This window comes from Saccostrea echinata, unplaced genomic scaffold, assembly GCF_033153115.1.
Source record: "Saccostrea echinata isolate AGI-Se365-2 ecotype Australia unplaced genomic scaffold, CSIRO_AGI_Sech_v1 ptg000001l, whole genome shotgun sequence".
Taxonomy (NCBI): domain Eukaryota; kingdom Metazoa; phylum Mollusca; class Bivalvia; order Ostreida; family Ostreidae; genus Saccostrea; species Saccostrea echinata.
In genome coordinates, this window is record NW_026889750.1 from 49,589,618 (window position 1) to 49,609,830 (window position 20,213).

Genomic DNA, 20,213 nt, shown 5'->3' on the forward strand with positions numbered 1-20,213 from the left:
CATGTGTATTCCTTGTGACAAACCGTTCATGGTAGCTCAGTCGGTAGAGCGCTCGCTCCGTGATCGGGAGGTCGTGAATTCGAATCTCGGCCGCGACTGACCTAAGTCGATAAAAAATGGGTAGCAACTGTTCCTTCGCCATGCGCTCGGCACTTTGAAGTGAAAGTTGCGGGTCCTTCGGATGAAACCTTAAAAACCGAGGTCCCATGTCACGGCAGGCGTTGGCACGATAAAGATCCCTCATTGCTCAATGCCCGTAAATGCCGAGTAAAGGTCAAAATTTGAAGCCCTTCATCAATATATGGTGACGTCTCTATATGAGTGAAAAATTCTCGAATGGGACGAAAAACAACATACAATCAATCAATCCTTGTGACAAGACCTTTCTTTGGGTACCATAAAATTTGAGCTTTTGACCTTGACCTTGGAGTTTGAACCACTTTTGCTAATTTTTTCCAGACTTTAACCTTGGCCATAACTTTTGAATAGTTGGTGCTAGGGCTTTCAAACTACACATGTGTATACCTTGTGACAAGACCTTCCTTCGGATACCAACAGCTTTGACCCTTTGACCTTGACCTTGGAGTTTGACCTACTTTTAAAAAACACCTTAACCTTGGCCATAACTTTTCAAGGGTTAGTGCTAGGGCTTTAATCCTTCACATATGTAATCCTTGTGACAACACCTTCCTTTGGATACCAACAATTTTGACCCTTTGGCTTTGACCTTGGAGTTTGTCCTTCTTTTCCAAAACTTTAACCTTGGCCATAACTTTTGAAAGGTTAGTGCTGGACTTTTGTGAGTACGCTGACTTTTACAATCGACGGCTTACTTTTACACTAGGAAAGTATATGGAAGCTCTTTTGCGATATAAATATTAAGCTTAACAGTTAAATGATAATGATGGGCATTTCAAAGCACATACTACGTTGTCTAGGAAGGGATCGGCAACCACCATACCCTTAACCCCCTCCCTTCCCACATTGACCAACTCTTGCTTAGTTTTCCTTCTAGAATGTTTTTCTTCCTTATTTGATTCCTTCAGAAAATAAGATTGAAAGAAGATACTAACCCTCACGAATAAGCTAATTCAAGATATGTAATTCTGCCTCTCATCATCTCTTGCGTTGATTGCATACCAGTTAATCATGTTAGTGCCCCAAACAAAATACCTATAACTAAAAGCTATTAAACTATTAAAGTTTTCTAATCTCTTATCAATTCCGTACAGTCCTCCGTACATAAGGCAGGTTTAAATGTCAACTTAAGCCATTGACTGTAAAAGTCAGTGCTTCTCGTAAAAGTCCGCTAGGGCTTCTATACTTTACATATGTAATCCCTGTGACAAGACCTTCCTTTGGATACCAAAAACTTTGACCCTTTGACCTTGACTTTGGAGTTTGCCCTCATTTTTACTTACACATTTGATTTGCATTTGAAAAAGTTTAACCTCTGTTATGAGTTGCCATACGGGGGCATCAATGTTTCACAAACACATCTTATTTAAGAAGCAGTTGTATATGATATCAGAAAGTCTAGATTTTAATTTATCGTGATGAATTGTTGTATAAAGTGTACAAAGAAAAGTCGTAAATTTTGATATAAAATTTTGAAAATTTGGTGATTTTAAAATTTCTAAAGGTTCTTTCGAGTTTTTGAGCGTCTAATTCAGTTTCACTTAGATTGCTTGCATTATTTTGCAATTGACACAACAATATATTTGCTTTCTGACCTCCATAGATGTCCTGTTGTCTATGGAAGTCAGATGGCAAACTTATTGTATTGTCAATTGCAAAACAGTGCTAGCAATCTAAGTGCTGATTAATTAATTATTTTCTAAGGGAAATCAAAGAAGTGACATGTGTGAAAGTACTTCTTAAACAGTACATGCATTTTACTCTCCCATAAAGTGTCAAAAATAAATTGTTGCATTGAAAATCTGAAATTAACAACAGTGATCAAACTCAAAATCAAAGAAAACAATTTAAGAAAGAAGAGAGCAGGGCAAACACGGACTCCTGTAAACCCCAGAGGTGGGTTCATGTGCCCTAGAGGAAGAAGTAAACCCTGCTGACCGATGATAGCGCCGTGGGTCCTATATTTTGGTCAGGTAAGAGAAGTAACCACGTGTTGCATTTTGTGTATAGTATTGAAGTGTTAAACCCCGATCAAATGAATTAATTTTTCAACAGCTGACTTGTTTTGCATTCAGTTTTTGCATTATTTATCTTTTTTTCATTTGTACCTTAAAGTTTATGTAGGACATTGCTTACAAATGGTTTTAATTATATTATTCGTTGGTGCTATATTGTTAAACAACGTTTGTATCATTCATCCAATTAAAGCCATTAATCTATTTCGCAATGAAAATTGATATCACCCAAAATAAACAATATCTTTGGATATTTCAGTTTGAAATACGGATATTATATCTCTAGCTTTACTATAAACCATTCTTTGCCACTCTTTAAGTAGTATCAATAGAGTACTAAAGTCGATTTCAATTATGTCTAATACTTTCATCCCTTAGCACTGGATACCCACACATGACAATTCGAGTCATGACTATGGTGAATGACTTTGTTCTAATGATAAATGCATGAGCATGATTTTCCTGTTGCTTCTCATTAAGAAGTCAGTGTCTCTAAATATAGATTAATTTTCAACCGCCCCCTTTGCATTAAACGTTAGGAGTAAAAACAACGAAGTCCGCTGTTACTTGACTTGTTTCATAATTCTATTTTTTTTTTCAATCATACATCAATTAGAACATATGCTGTGGATACAGCGCCCGATTTTTTTCCTCCATCGTTATCTCATAAAAGTAAATAACTGGGCTTGCAGATGTCACTGTGATTTATGATTCATGTCCATCACCTAAATCATCAATTATTAACATGAATTATTCACCGTGTAGATAGAAATCTGAGCACCTAATTTACCGTCTATTAGGTCAGTCATAGTAAACATAATCATTTAAATATCATGCATTTTCGAATAAATTTAAGTCTAGGAAAATGTATTGATTTATCCTTTTCTGTAATTTCAATTATTGGAACACAATTTTGCAGATTACTTTTTTAATTTCTTGTTTTTATTCAGTATAGCTTTTAGCTGGCGTGCCTGCATTTAGCATGATTTGATGTTGTGCAACACTAAGCACTTACTTATACACTTCTACATGAAAGGAATTCGGAGAATTCTCTTGCCCTCGCTTCGATTTTAAATTTAAATAAATCGATGATCTTATATCAATTAATCAAATTAATTTTCATTCAAACGTTGATTCAATACTAGTATATCCACCTAAAACTCCATCGAAATAAAATAAAAGACACCATAGTCTGACATATATTTTGATGTTTTATTAGAGACAGACATTGATGGCAAATTAACAACAAACGTCTAATATTTATGATAAACGTGAAAACTTTTCCATTGTCAGCTTCCCTTTTATTTATGCAGCATCAAACCATCATATCCTGTATAAGGTGTTTAAATCTTACAGCTGATTCAATACACAAGAATATTTCTACAAACCGACAATTTCGGTTCCACAACTAACAAATAAGTTGATGTTACACTGGTATCGACAATCTCGTTTAAAGTCATTTTGCAAATGCTTAGGTCGGTCACAATGAATTGTTTGTAAATATAACCTCTAAATCCTTGGGCCATAAACTTATCATTTTTGTTTTTAAAAATATGTAATCGGTTGGTTGAAAAAATTATATGTGTAAATTTCCTTAAAATTCAATTCACAGCTTTGAAAAAAATCTGAATGTTGATAAGTTATAAAGTTTTCACATATTTATTTCAACTGATTTAGAGATAATTAATTACGGCTCTCCGGGTTGAGATCGTTTGGGTTATTGGTCATTTTGTGAATTGCTGTTTTTATGTCGGCACCCAGTCTATCCTGTATTTCTTTAATGATATTAATTAAATGACCGTTGAATATACTTTGGACTGATAATAATGGTATATTACCCCGTATATCCCTTGCATTTATCCATCAAAATATATTTTTAAACAAACATTGTAAATTTAGCGATAGTTCAAACTCGGTTTCTAGTACGAAAAAAAGTAAAATGATTTTGCGTAAACATTTGGTCTGAAAAATTATCGATGCCTTTGATATCTCAGGGATGTTTCATTGTTTTCTTTTTTTTCCCTTGTCTTTTGAAATTGAAATAAAAACATATAAAGTGTACTAATTAAGCATAAACAGAGTATTGCTAACGTTCTCTTTTTTTTTTTTTTTTTTTTTTAAGTTTTCCTATGTATATAAATAGAGTTTCAGAGTTTACTTGAAAAAGAAATGAAAATGTGTATTTGATACGATTAAATATATATATTTGGGATTCTTCGAAATGATTTTTGACGACTGCTTCCAATTTTGAAACAAATCAGAAGATTTACAGAAAAATTATAATTTGTTTAATTCGTTAAATCCAAATATTCAATTAACCATGGAGTACAATGATTCTTCCATGCTTTTCCTTGACGTCATGGTAATAAGACATGAAATGTATATCCTTACTGATATTTTTTTTTAAACCACTGATACATACTTATACCTTAATATCACCTCGTGCCTTCATATCCACTCCAAAAGGAGGATCCCTAACAACTTATCCAGGAGAATTTGTTCTATTGAAAAAGATGCAAATACCAGAAATCAGAGGTTGACAAGACAAAAAAAACTTTCTCCTTGCACAGCATTATCCAGAAAATTTTATCCTTCAACAATAGAAGAAGCTGATGAAATCTCGTGACATATCTCAAGAACGACCAGAAAATGAATGAAAGTAACTATTGTTAATTGATAAAACGCCATCGATATACTGTAGTATCTGAATGTGAGTTGAAATTATAGAGAAAAGTTATACGTTTTGATATTTTTTACTTTTGAAATTTTATAAAAGTCTTTTAAATTTTGAGTATCCACATTTGATTAAAAACACTTTTAGAATAATCTGCAGCCAACTGCGTCTGAAGTTTCTCATTTACAGCAATTAGTAATTTTGTGAGGAGTAAAGATAGGAACTTGGTAATGCACTTGCTGGACCTGGCAATGTATCTTTGTAAGGATTTTTTTATGAAGTTTAGGAATCCTGCATAGATAGGGTAGATAGAACTTACATTCGTTGACTTGAATGTTAAAAGTATTAAAAACTGAAGTGTGATTTGAAGAACTTTATCTTTAAAAAGTAAACTGTGAGTATAAGTAGGATTTCCAGATGTAGAAATAAAACCAAGTTCTCCTTAATTCAAATGAAGAGTCAAAAGTAACAATGATGTTAAATTACTTTCAAAAATATTAGGATTATGGATTATATACATGTATATTTTTTGTATTAATTTGTTTATTCATTTCTTTGTGGTATTAAGCTATTTTTTTCAGTTCTAACATATTTGTTAGAAGTATTTAGTCTCGACTAGGAAGCCACTTTCAATAGAGGGATCGAATGGTTATGACTAAATAGAGTTTTACTGGGGAAGAACTGTTTTATATGTATGTAGATCTGATAAAAAGGTTTAAAGCAGTGATACTTCACTGAATCATAACCTACCAAGTTAAAATTTTAAGCTTTCCACACCTACATTATCAACATCTAGTATTGGAAGGAAGGATAACTCGGTATCATAATAAACTAACTACTAGCATATCTGGTAGCAATAGCAATGGTGTTGGTTCCGCCTGTGATTTAAGCTAGCATGGGTTTCGCTTGATTTAAACTTGTTGCATAAGGCAAATTTCTTAACATGTTGTATTTTTTTAAATGCTATCGGTATCCTTTTTGTTTAGAAAAAAAGAGTTGCATTTGTCAATTAATTTTACCTTTTCAATTAAAGATTCAGTACTCTCAGTGCTTTGATCACCAGGGCAGGGACTGCTCTTTAAAGTGTTTGAAGTGTAAACTATATTCTATAAGTACGTTTTAAAACATTTACAAAGTTAGCAAACTTTTTCATAGCAGGCTTGTCCTTAAGGACATATTGACCAAAATTCTCCGACTCTAAAGGTTGGCCCCAATTTGCTGTATGTATTTGCAAGATCCAAATACATCTTCAACAGTGAAAAAACTAAGGTTTGGTTCTAATGAATTCTATGGAAAAAAGATTAATTTAAAATCTACTGTATTTCTTCCGGATTTTTATATTATTCTTCAGAGCCTAGGCTATTGTTGTATTAAAGTCATTCTTTATTACAGAACCGTAGGAACCAGAAGGGGTTGGGCACGGGGGGGGGGGTTCTAATTATTCTGCTAGTGTATAGTATACAGTAGAAATCAAAGTATGAATTCATTACAATATGAGGTTGGATTTATAATGACTGTACAGACGCGCCTAGAGAGAGGAAACCATATGTATAGGGAACCATCTTCAGGGATATTTTTTTAACTCTTAGATATTATTGGAGTAGCTACCTGTCAATTGTCGTTTATTTAAATTGATCAATTTGACATTTCAGGTGTGCAAGAGATAAAATACGGGATACTGGTTGAGAAAAAAGAACGGCAGAGATAGCAATACTTTGTCAGGTAATAAGAGGTAAATTTATCAAGTTTTATTAAATTTTACAATGAATTAAAGTATAGTGTTATCAGTATTGGAGTTAATTTGCTATGAGATATCCACGAGGTGTGAATTTAACATTAAATTCTCTACAAGGAGAAAGCACGAATCTTGACTCTGGATTTTTAAGTTTGCATAAAAAATCTTTGACAAAGCAGCAACTGAAAAATTCAATCAATTAACGCATTACTTTTTCACTGAAGCAATAAATACAAGGAGTCAAAGTCTAAATCTTTCATTAACTGCATAGACTATATTAAACGTGGAACTAGAAATCTATTCCTTATGTTGTAGGGAGAAATATCGGGGTCAATATTGATCCCGAGTTTCTGCGTACTAAGTTAAGTTGATTGTTTCTGATAAAAATGTCCCATATTATCTCCAATTTTTAATTCCAGTTCCGAGGTTTACGTACACACACGGATTATATAAGATTGAAATGAAGTTTTGTTGTCCAATAAATCTCAGCAGAGTTGACTTATTTGGAACTACATCTTTTTTTCATTTAATTTTCATCAATAGCAAAAACATGTAAGGCTATGCTGGCATGTTGGATAAAATGACACCATTTCACAACTTATACACTGCTACAAGGAATCCGTCAATCGGACCATAATGCAAAACATTTCTAGTATTTCAGTAAGCATCTTGGTTTTCATTTCTAGCAAGCCTGTTTTAATTAATCAAAGTAATGTTTGTTCCATATTGGGAAGTCTTTTTGTGGAAAGAGCTTCATTATCTTTGACAAGTAGTATGAATTCATCGAAGTAAAACAAAGTAAAACCTGAATAAATCACTCTACATACAAGCATGATCATGGAAAAACCAATAGATTCTTCCTTTTTGTTTCTAATTAATTACTTCTTTTAAACTCAGTAAATGTATTTTTGTAACCAAAGTAATATGATAAAAATCGTGTTCTTTTTTTAAATTGATTCATATGCTGAGCCCCCCCCCCCCCCTCCCCCGAGAAATTTTTATAAATTTTAAGGCCATTATTTTACACCGAATTGTCTTTGAATTTTTCCTTTTATCCGATCATGACAAGAAGCACTGGGCGACAGGGGATGCTTTCTCCTCCGTGGTAACTGAACTCACCTGCGTGTTTAGTTGTCAGTGTTTTTTTTTATTATTAAGAGAAAGTTTATCACTACATGTTCGTAATCTTCACATTACATAGATAAATTATGAGCTTATTAGTCAACATTGGAGAGTAATGTTTCATAAGCACTTATTTTTTTCATTATAGACCTACAATACTGCCATCAGCACCGAAAGAATATCTGTGACATTCACAGTATTTAAATGGTTATCCTTAATAATGCATGTGTTACTGAGATGACGTCACATTAACGGTTAATCGATCCGCACGGCTGTCGTCGCTGTCCGCTAGATCGATAATAAATGAATCCATTGATTTGTCTCACATGAAATGAAGTCTTCGATGGAAGCTCGTCATTCACATGGCATTCTGATCGATTCTGTGAATTCCACCAATTTATTCGTTTTCTGCCATAAAAACAAAGTAATAACTTGAAAACAGGATCAGGGGTGATGAAAAGGTTTGGCTGCCAGCTGCTCTAAAGGTAAGCCATTAAAACGTTTAGGAGATGTTAAAACAAGTATGGCTACCTCATATGTTATGAATGACAGTGCCTAATTAATTAATTTATAAAATTATCTTAGTTTCTATTTGAGTTTTATAGGTATCAACAACGTGGCCGAATTTACATGCTTGTTTCTATCTAATCTGCATGACGTCTTATATGATGCCAATTTGTAGACTGTTGGGTGATAATTAAATAAATCGAGAAGAAAATGTATTTGATATATTAAGTTTTCTACATAAATACGATATCTGGAAATAATTTTTTTGTGTTTACAAGTTCTGATGGTCTCGTACGAGTGTCATTTTCGTCTTGTTGTCAGACATTAGTTTCACACTATTCACACTAGGAATAACAGTGTCAGTTTTCAAAAGAAACCCATATATTGCATTTCTTACATTAAAGAAATCAATACAAAGTGCTTATTAACTTTTTTCACACTCGATATTCTGTACATTAGCTCTCATCCCCTAGCATTAATTCCAAGGGAGTTAAATTAATTTTTGGAGTCAAGTCTACGTATTGATAGCTGCGAAGTATGGTTATACCTCGTGAATATTTTCTGACCTCGTTTTCCATACCCTAAATTATTTTGTCATTTTGAACATATTTAAATCGCAAAACAAGATCCGTAACAAAGGATATGCAATATCTACATATCAAAAAGGGGATACTTTTTTTTAGAAATATAAATCTTTAATCTAAAGCTTTAACTTTGAAATAGATTTTATCCTGCAACCACCCCTTGCATTGACTGAATAAAGGTAACCTAATAAACCAATACCCTAATAAAGCCTCGTGCATACATGTATTCTGACGTTCTACATGTAAAGCATCGTGACGTCATATAGCGATGTTTACACCATGGCGTCATAGTTTCAACTGCAGAGATGTGCCAAAATCTGTTGAAAATAGCTCGTTTTGAACGTCAGATGTAGAAATGCAGGATAAACAAAATACATGGTAACTGTCTTGAAATACAAGCGATATTTGGGCAAGGTTGAAAACGTGGAGGGCTCGGCAAGCCACGCCCTCTATCATGTTTTCTTACCCTCGCCCAAATATCGCTTAAATATTTCAAGAGAGTAATCATGTATTTTTTATTTACAGATCAAATGAGTTGAGTTAATTAGTGACTACTCTTTTAGCTTCTTGTTTAGCTCTTATTACAGATATAGGCACATTCATTGGGAGGATTATTAGGAGGATATGCAACAAAAGTTTTCGATGATCTGGAACGATTTTACCGGTCCCCACAAAAACGCGCTAAATAATAGTGTCGCCGTAGGCGACTTTAGTATATATGAGATCGCGTGAGCGATCGAAAAAAAATTAAAAGTATGAGGTTTTTAGCCTTTTTGACCCCAAAATTGAATTCTACGGTTAAAAGTTTAGTTTGAAACTTCGTTTTTTAAACGAAGTTTTTAACCTCGTTTTCTGATAAAAAGTGATTAATATTGTTTATTCAGTGAAAAGGAGACGAAAAATAATTGTCAACAAAGCGCGTACGGCGCATGCTTAGTGCCGTTTCTTTCGTACTTAGCCATTTTTTTCATGTAAACAAACCAAAGAGATGTTGTAAAGCTGAATTAAGGTCTTGCAAAAAATACAGATGCAACTGAATTTCTTAATCTATCTATAAAAAAAAAAGACACTAACCCTAATTCCTCGGATGGTATACGAGGACTAACCCAAATCTCCCGGGCGGATGCTAGACTAACCCATGTGCGAGGACTAACCCTAATCTCTCGGATGGATGCGAGACTAACCCTAATCAGTTGAAAACTTGTGCAAGGACTAACCCTAATCTCTCAGGTGGGTGCAAGACTAACCCTAACCAGTCAAAAAATGTGCAAGACAAACCCTTATCAGTTGAGTGACGTGAATCTTACTTCATAGTGCAATGAGCGCGCTGATCTTGCGGATCTGGGGACCGGTAAAGTAAAGTCTACCCTCGGAAATTAATAACTAGATCCCCCCTTCCCATTTAATTTCTCTTATAACACGCAGTCCAAACTTTGCTATGTTTTTCTACTAAGCCAACTGTGAAATTGATTTGAATGTCATTTTCGTGTATACTCACGCGTAGAAATATGCACAGAGATTATGCACACATAAAGTGACGTCACAATGAGCTATAGACATGGCCGTAAGAACCGGGGGGGGGGGGGGGGCGGGGCGTGCCCCTCCCCCAATAATTTTGCCGATATATAGTCTACTATAGAAAACATAGCTATTATATGCTTGTGCCTCCTCAATAAAAACGTCTGATGATTTTTTTAATTTTTATTATTATTTTTTTTTTTTTTTTTTTTTTTTTTTGTCAAGGAATTTTTGGTAGTTGATAGTGCCCCCTCAACTGAAAATGTATAGCTGTGCCCCCCCCCCCCCCCAACTGAAATTGACTCCTACGGGCTTGATAGAGACGTTAATAAAAATATGACGATATAGGGCAGCGAGAAATTCAAACATTAAGCATATTTTTGGTGCTTTTGAACATGTAAAATGTAAATATAAGGAATGTTTTTTTTATGTTTAGTGTGAATCTTTGGTGTGTAAATCACACAGACTTCACATAGGCATATTTTTCATGAAGCGCTAGCTTATATATCAGAGTAGAAATTGCTTCTACAAAAGCTATGTATATAAATATTCTGTTTCTATATCCCTCGCAAACTAAGTTTAGAGGTGTATTGAAATCAGCGTGTCCGTCTGTCTGTCTAGCTGTCTGTCCGTCTGTCTGTAGACGGGATTTTATCCGAACCTGTTCTCGGAAACTATTGCATGGATTTGTCTGAAAATTTGTACACTCATTATTCACCATATGAAGGTGTGCACCTGGTATTTTCATCATGATTGAATAATTTCCCTGCATTTTACAGGTGTTTTTTTTTCATTTTTGCTATGTGATTTTGTCCAGACCTGTTTGTCGGAGACTTTTGCATGAATTTGACTAAAAATTTATACACTCATTATTCACCATATTAAGATGTGTACTGGTATTTTCATTGTGATTTGATAATTTTTCTACATTTTACAGGGTTTTGCTTTTTCTTTTTCTTTTTTTTTTTCATTTTATTGATATACATAGTCATTTTCGATTCCTGTAGTTTTAAGACATAGAATCTAGAACTGCCAGTTGGTACATCTGTATAAAAATGTGAATTTCAGCTTAAAATTAGTCATTAGATTAAAAAAGAATCCACCAAGTTTTTAAAAAATTGAATAGTATACAGTCCCAACAAATCTAACTGTCATGCAGTAACCTTCTTTTAAAAAAATGTTGCATCAAAGTTACGCAATTTTTTTCATCATATATGTATAAAGCTTTGTAACAAATTTTAAAAATAAATCTTTGTTTCCAACTGAATAAATATAAGTATGCATTTAGACTCCAAAGAGTTGTGCAAATCCATTTATCCCTTGAAAGTGATGACTGGACATGCATTTGCTTAAAGATTGATTAATGGGCTCAATTTAGGAAGACTAGCTGTCTCATTCATTTCTGTTAGAGCATCTCTGATCAAGCAGGTATCCTTTGGGAATTGAGCAGAACTGGCCCCTTACTGAATTGCAGTTTATAGAATTATGTTACCTGGTGGCCAGCTGTTTTGTTTTCAAAATTAATTTGGTATAGATTAAGTGATTAAGACGAATTTGATTTTGTGTAGTATAATGTGTGTATTTATTTACTTTTTTTGAACAAACTAATTGCAGAGCATCATGTCTCACAAATATGACAGATGGTTGCAATGCATCAAGTTTTACAATCTAATAAAAACAAAATAATGATTGGTATTTTGATGTTTTATTAGGCTGTACTAGCTTAGCTCATTAAATTGTAATTAAATTTCAATTTAATCAATGTTAAAAAAAATTGAACACCTCTAGATTCATAAAAATACCTATACTCGGTACCTTTTCTGAAAAAAAAAACCCAGCGGGGTGTTTTAGTCTATTTTGGACAGTTTTAGATACAGTTATGTACGAATTTGTACTTTATACTGTGGCATACATGTACATGATATTTAACGTACATCCAAAAGTCTCCACTGCGTATATTTCTAATTTCGTATATGCGTGACGTAGGTTAATAATGGTCATAAGTAGCTTCCTGTAACAGACATCGGGCACTATCACGAAATGCATGTTAAAAAAATCTCCCTTGTCATGCAAGACTTTTACGCTAATGCTAGCGACATTTGCTTTCCTCGCATAAAATAGATTTAATGTGCAATTGAACTTTCAATATGAATATGATGCTCGAATCATAAAATAAATCGCTCCAGATTACTTTATAATATTATGATATTATTTAATAATGTTTATCCAATACCCTGAACGATATCTTGTAAGCTGGTGGGGGGGGGGGGTATTTTGAGGACAGTGAAAGGTCAATTTTTCACGACCTATATTTTACAGCAGTAGTCACACTATCGAGGTAATCAACAACCACATTATCTCATTATTATCAGAAAATAATCTCAAACATGCATGTTATTAGCACACAGTCATGGCCTTCAATTCGACATTTCGATATATCGACGACGTATTATCAATTAACAATAGTTACTTCCATTCATATGTCGACTCGATATATCCCAGTGATCTTGAAATAAGATACCACAAAGTTTGACACATCTTTATCATATTTAGATATTTTACTAGAAAATGACGTTAAAGGTAACATAACAACAAAGCTTTATGATAAACGTGATGACTTCACCTTTTCAATCGTCAACTTCCCTTACTTATGTAGCAATATACTGTGGAATCATTTAAATTCGTGGGGGTCAATGTTCGTGGGCAAGCAAAATTTTATTGGTTCGTGGGGATGTAATTTCGTGGGCAGCTCGTTTATTTGGTTGATCTAATTAATCAGTACATTGACAAAATAGTTGTTCGTGGGGATGTAAATTCGTGGGTAAGGGTTACCCACGAAATCCACGAACATTGATCCCCCACGAACAATGATGATTCCACAGTACCCTTATCACCTGTATATGGGGTTTATGTCTCTCAGTTGATTCGATACGCAAGATCATGCTCTACGTATGAACAATTTCTAAAACGAGACAGACTATTGACAAACAAGTTGATGAAACAGTAAACAGTCTCGTTTGTAGTCATCAAGTTTTATGGTCGATACAATGACCTTGTCTGCACATACAACCTATGATTGTGTCAAATGCTGACAGACGTTTTTCATACTTATTGTTAGGGCATTATTTATACACTGAACTGTCTACGGATTTCTCCATTTATTTTTTTCTCAATCATGACAAGGAGCACACGGCGGGTGTGACCGGTCGGCAGGGCATGCTCACTCCTCCATGGCACCTGATCCCACCTCTAAATTTTTAGGTCCGTGTTTGCTCTGCTCCAAATTTGTATCGTTTTATTGTACTTTCGAGATTGAATACTGTTCGTTATCTTCATATTTCATTCTAGCACACAGTCATGGTTCTAGCACGCTGTCATTGTCCTAGCACACTGCCATGGTTCTAGCACATAGTCATGATCCTAGCACACAGTCATGGTCGTAGCACAGAGTCATAGTACTAATGTCCGTGACCTTGTGGTAAGGCTGATATGTGTCAAGTTTAAACTTTTCCCATTTTCCACTTCTCCAGAACGAACCTTTTTATCCAACCTTTGCACAAAGAATCTTTGGTTGAAAGGGATCATGGCCCTCTAGAGCTAGGGTGACACTGCAACATGGCCAAATTTTACAAGTGAATAATTACATTGTGTATATAGGAAATAACTTCAAAATTTCATCTCATGAACAGCAGTGCTACTAAGGAATATATCATAATACAAGCACAGCAGTGCTACAATGAAATATGGAGATAACGAACATAATCAAGCTCAAAAGTCCAATGAAACAATACATATCTGGAGCAGAGCAAATCAATTCCGTATTGTGCAGAATCAGTTTTGTTCAAATCAGAGCCCAGGGTGCTTGAATGGGGTCGTAATTGAGGTTTAAAGTTTTATACAGTAATAGTATAATTTTAATATTTATGGACATTCTTGCATGTATTAACACAAATAGGGGCACAATGAGACATTTTTATAAGATATCAATGAGACACACTAATAAGATATCAATGAGACATACTTATAAGATATCAATGAGACATGCTTATAAGATATCGTGGAGACATACTTATAAGATATCAAAAAGACATATTTATAAGATATCTTCCGTATGTAATGCGGATTTTAGTTTCTTCACATCCTAAAAGATTTTCAAAGAATTAATGCATTTTTACTATATGAGCAATAGACCCTCACCCTAAGACCAGAAGGCCATGAATTTCAAAATCTTGGGAGAAGCTTCCTCATTATAACTATGAACTTAGTTTGTCTGCTAAATAACCTGGACCAGAGAAGAAGATATTAAAAGAATTAATGCATTTTCATTATATGAACAATAGTGGCGCGTCCCAATACCTGAACCCCTGATCAGGGGTCGTAAATTTTACAATTTAGGGAGAGACACCCTTACTCATCATAAACATGCACTTAACTTGTCTGCTAAATATACAGGAGTAGGGATGAAGATTTTTGAAGAATTTATGTATTTACTGTATATGATCATGAGAGCCCCGCCCTAACACCAGAACCTCTGACCCTGGTTCCATGAATTTCACCATTTTTGTAAAAGGCTGAATGCTTCTTATAATCATACCAACACTTTGACTGCTTGATGTCCAGGAGTAAAGAACCGATTTTTTAGGATTACTTTTTTTATGGATTTTGTTCCCATACTTCAGACCTCACGCGGACAAAGACCACGAAATTCAAAATTTTTGTTCCCCTTTGCCCATAGAGGCTATTATCCAAAATTGAATAAAATTGATTCAGGGGTTCCAGAAAAGAAGTTGGGAATGTTAAAATGTAACGGACGACAAAAACAGATAGCAATTAGCAACCTGAGTGACCCAGGTAACCTAAAAATCAAAGAGGACAGACAGCATAATAAATTTTCAGAATAAACAGACTTTTTTGCTTTGTTTTTGACATTAGTTCTATAAATTTAATAAAATCTGTGTCTCTATAAGAATAACGATTGCCCAGGTAATATTTTCTTATAAACTTAAGCTTTCACACTTTGGAACATCCTAAAATTCATTAGCAATTTGAGCTGATACTGGCAAGCATCGCCAATTAGTGTTGAATAAGATTTTTCATTTGGAATCAACTTTAAACGTCTTCTAAGGAAAAGAGAGTTCAAATTAATCAACTGAATAGCAAAGCATCATTGTGTATATTATTTAATCACGTTTAGTTCAAATTATGGCCCCTGGGACTGTGCAGGGCCACAATGTGGGGGTCAAACTTTTATATGGAAAAGTATGAGAAAATATCAGAAAATCAAGAAAAACATCCTTCTCAAAAACAACATGATCACAATCTAAAATTTAAAAAGACGTAATCATCTCCATGTAAGGTAATAACATACATGTAATGTTATCACCTCCATGTAATATAATAAACATACATGTAATGTTATCACCTCCAAGTAATATAATAAACATACATTTAATGTAATCATCTCTGTGTAATGTAATAACATACATGTAAAGTTATCACCCCATGTTATGTAATAACATACATGTAATGTTATCACCTCCATGTAATGTAATAACATACATGTAATCTTATCACCTCCATGTAATGTAATCATTTAAGTTCGTTCAAAGCATGTCCTCAGGACTAGATTTGGGCCACAATTTTAGAACACAAGCTTATACATATATACCTTGATAATCAAAAGAATACAGAATTACTATAGATGAAATTATCATCAATCCTCAATGTATTGTGAATTAAAATTGTTGAAATCATAAACTTTTGTATGTTGATAATGAAGGGACTGCATGTATTCATGCATCCAAAATTCATTTGTTGGAAAGAGGAGAGTGGCTCAAATAAGGTGAGCTATGAAGCCTGTAGGCTTTCTATGTCAGCAGAAAGGGAAAAGTGACTCAGATAAGGTGAGCGTTGTAGCCTATAGGCTTTCTATGTCAGTAGAAAGGGAAGAGTGACTCAGATAAGGTGAACGCTGTGGCCTATAGGCCTTCTGTGTCAGAGGAAAGCACGCGTGAGATGATTAAGACTATTAAATTGTCAATGATTTTAAGCCAATTACCTTCATTATAGAATCCTCCCCCGTAATCTTTTAAGACACAAATCATCACTAGTCCTAGCTTGTTGTATTTTTCTTGTAGCATCACTGATGATTAACAGCTTCTGAAAAAATAAAAGAAAAATTATTAGATTTTAGGAATGGGTATCGGCTAAAATTTCATATCGTGATATATCACGATTTTCCCCCAAAATATCACGATAAATCATGATATTTTAACACACAGTTTTTACTACAATTTCAAATGAATTCCATAATATTTCTTAAAAATATGCTATAAAAACATAACTTTACTTTTTAAATTTTTATTTTATATAAAGCATGATTGGATGCCGTTGTTTAACCGTTTTCAACATTTTTTTTACACTTCCTGTAATTGTCTTTCAATAGTTTCAACAAATAAATGAATGATTACCAGAATTAATAATTATGTACCAAATACCGGTATTTTAGTCTCAATATCACGATACGTATCACGGAATAAAAAAATCGCAATATACCGGTATACCGATAAAATAGCGCATCCCTATTAGATTTTTTAATATTAATGGTGACTTCTGCAGGAACTGCGTATATTTCTAAAGATATGGCCGTTCTGACAAGTGTTTCTAGCGCAGTCAAGATTCCTTAATTAGAAAATTCAATCATCAATTTATAAAGAGGCGCTCGGTGGTATAAAATTGCAATAGTTAAGATGTCGACCAACACTAACTCAAATACTTGGAATATTTTTTTTAATTATCGGAAAATACCCCTCAACAATATCAATGATCTGAGCTGTTCCATTGCTAAACTTTGGAAGGAAATCAAAAACAGCGATTTTATAAGAAATTGCCTGCTATCACGAAAATGCATCTATGTAATTGATATCATATAACAGTCTGTCAGATGATGAAACACATTCACTGATGATTAATCGGGTGGTATAAATAATCAATTATTGAATACACTGAATCTAGTAATCAATGGAGGACTTTATTTAGAGACAGCATTTAACTGAAAATTTATTAAAGGTTATTAAGACAAAGGATACAAGATAAAAATAGTATACAATCAAACTTATTAATAAGAAAGTGTATGGGGACTCACTGCCTGTAATATTAATATGGCTGCTTATGCCACCATCACAGACCAATGAAACTACTAAATTCAAAGGTTATCATAACCACATAAGTATGAAGTATCATAAGTATGAAGCATGGAGGTAACGAAGAGTATTCAAGATCAAATTCCATTAAAACAATACAAATCGGGAGCAGAGCAAACACGGGCATCCAAAAATATCAGAGGTGGGATCAGGTGCCATGGAGGAGTGAGAATCCCCTGTCGACCGCCGTATACTACTTGTCATGATCGGGAAAACACAGAAAAATTTCTAGATAATTCAGTGTGTGCAAATAATGGCCTAACAATTAGTATGAAAAATGTCTGTCAGCAATTGACTCAATGATAGGTTGTATTTGCTGACAAGGCCATTGTATCGACCATAAAACTTGCAAAATGATGACTTCAAACGAGACTGTTGATATTCTTGATTGCTTTAGAAATTGTTCATACGTAAAGCATGCTTTTGCGTATCGAATCAACTGGGAGACAAAAACCCCATATGCAGGTGATAAGGGTATATTGCTACATAAGTAAGGGATGTTGGCGATTGAAAAAATTAAGTCATCACGTTTATCTTGCTTTTATCATGCTTTTATCATGTTGTTAGATTTCCATTAGTGTCTTTTTCTAGTAAAATATCCAAATATGAAACAGATGTGTCAGTCTCTGTGGTATCTTTTATTTCAAGCTCACTGGAATATACAGCGTCGACATATGAATGGAAGTAACTATTGTTAATTAAGACAATACACACAGCAAGATTATTTTATCGTTGTTAAACAAAGCACTGACTTCAAGTTCAGATGTCCAATACAAAAAAGATATCCTCGTCACCAAGATGAATATTATCTAGAGGTTATTACAAGCATCTATGGACAAAACATGATACTGAAAAAATGAATGACAAGGGGAACAGTTTGTAGATCTTTGCCATTTGAAAGCTTTCTATACAAGAAGTTTAAGAATCTGATGTACCCTAATGTCTCCAGACCTCGTGTCACAGTATAGGCCTTGTAAATATCTCTCACTATAGCTGCTGTTATGACTTGATACCATAGCGAATATAATAAGTTTTAACTCTTGCATTTTATTGTAGCTATTGACGTCTTCATTTAAGTGAAAATTCTAGTTTGTTAAACTACTTACAAACAATCATCATACTAAAACTGAGAAAGAATGAGAAACAATAGATGAAACACAACAGTATATCGAAAGAAAAACGTATTAAAAGTAGATTTAAAAAATAAAAGAAAACCTTTTTCAGCACCACCAATTAACTATATCTCTGCAAAACTACCACACTGTATCAAGGCTCTTTAGAGACATCGTTACGATTAGAAAATACCAATTTTGTTACAAACCGGAGATCTGATCGATCAAGTACAAGTTATTAATAGTGCTGAAATCAAAACCAGAAAAATACTCAACAAGAATCTTCCATTGATAGCTCAAATTTAAAATTTAAGGACAAGATATGGTAACGGCCCAATCTGGCCCCTTATTTGATGTAAAAATCAGAACACAGTTAAAACTGTGAGAGTTTGTAGTTAGGAACCTAAAATGATGCTTGTTTTAAAACCAGCACTAATTTTGATTTAAAGCTTACAAGATGGCCACAAGAGGGTGCGGAAGTAGGCCAATTTCCCGAATTTCCTCAGTTCTGGTGGAATTTCGTCAAATTTGAGATACTTTTCACTTTAGGAAACATAGAGCACAAGCTTGCCTATCTGAGATTTTTATACATAAGATGCATCTGATACTAGTGTATGAAATATATAAATTTGGTAGACAGGCAAGCTTGTGCTCTATGTTTTTTGAAACAAAATGTGCTGTAAAATCGATGAAAATTTGCATGAAAATGAGAAAATTCGGAAATTGACATATTTTCTGACCTTCCTGTGACCTCTGTGTATAACATAACTTAGAACCAATACTTATTTTGTGGTAGGGGTGACAACAGGTTTTTATTGATAAACTGTTGCACCATTCTAAAAGACACCAAAAACCAGGGACCAAAAAGGGGTCTTAGGCTATCTTGTCCTTTTTACCCTAAAAATCACTACTCCTTCTCTATAGAATGAAATGTGAATATAACGAGCAATAATTCCAGTTAAACATTACAAATTGAAAGCAGAGCAAATACCAGCCCTCGAAAAGATCAGAGTTGAGATCAAGGTGCCTTGAAGGAGAAAACCAAAGATGGTACATATATACCTAAATCACGGATTAATTGCACATCGAGGACGAGATACGGATATCTGCATGATCAAGATTTTTGAGGTTTCTGGGGTTTCATGCAAGTTTTACTTGCAGTTTAGGTTAAAATTGCTTGCATCTCCACTTTTGTTTGCCATATACAATGTATAGTTAATTATCCATATACAGTGGATAGTTAATTAATGCTTGTTCTTTCGGTTTTAATGATAATTTACCAAGAGTACATTACACAATTGTTTTACATAACATTACACAATTCTACTTATTCAAATTACAAGGTACTTTTGCAATAGGTCCGAAAACTACATGCTTGTACACTTTTAAATCACTTGATTAACCGGTAGATATAGACATTATATTTATATTTTTTTTCTAAAAATCTTCATAAAAAATTAAACATTTGTCAAATGAAAATGGCAGAATTTCTAGATAGACTGGTGTAGATTGAAATCGATTAATATTGTCAATTTATCATGAAAGACACATCATTTTATCATCATTCTGGAAACTCCAGAGGTTGGATCAGGTGCCTAGAAGGAGT

The 20,213-nt window shown here is 33.8% G+C and overlaps 1 protein-coding gene across 1 annotated transcript in view; it reads left to right on the forward strand.

Annotated features, from left to right (window-relative positions):
• The first annotated feature begins 7,962 nt into the window (after positions 1-7,962).
• Positions 7,963-20,213, forward strand: part of LOC133193907 (cGMP-specific 3',5'-cyclic phosphodiesterase-like) — a 52,765-nt gene continuing 40,514 nt past the window's right edge. The window contains exon 1 of the mRNA XM_061329830.1: positions 7,963-8,169. The gene's annotated coding sequence lies outside the window, so the exon portion shown is untranslated. The remainder of the gene's footprint in view (positions 8,170-20,213) is intronic.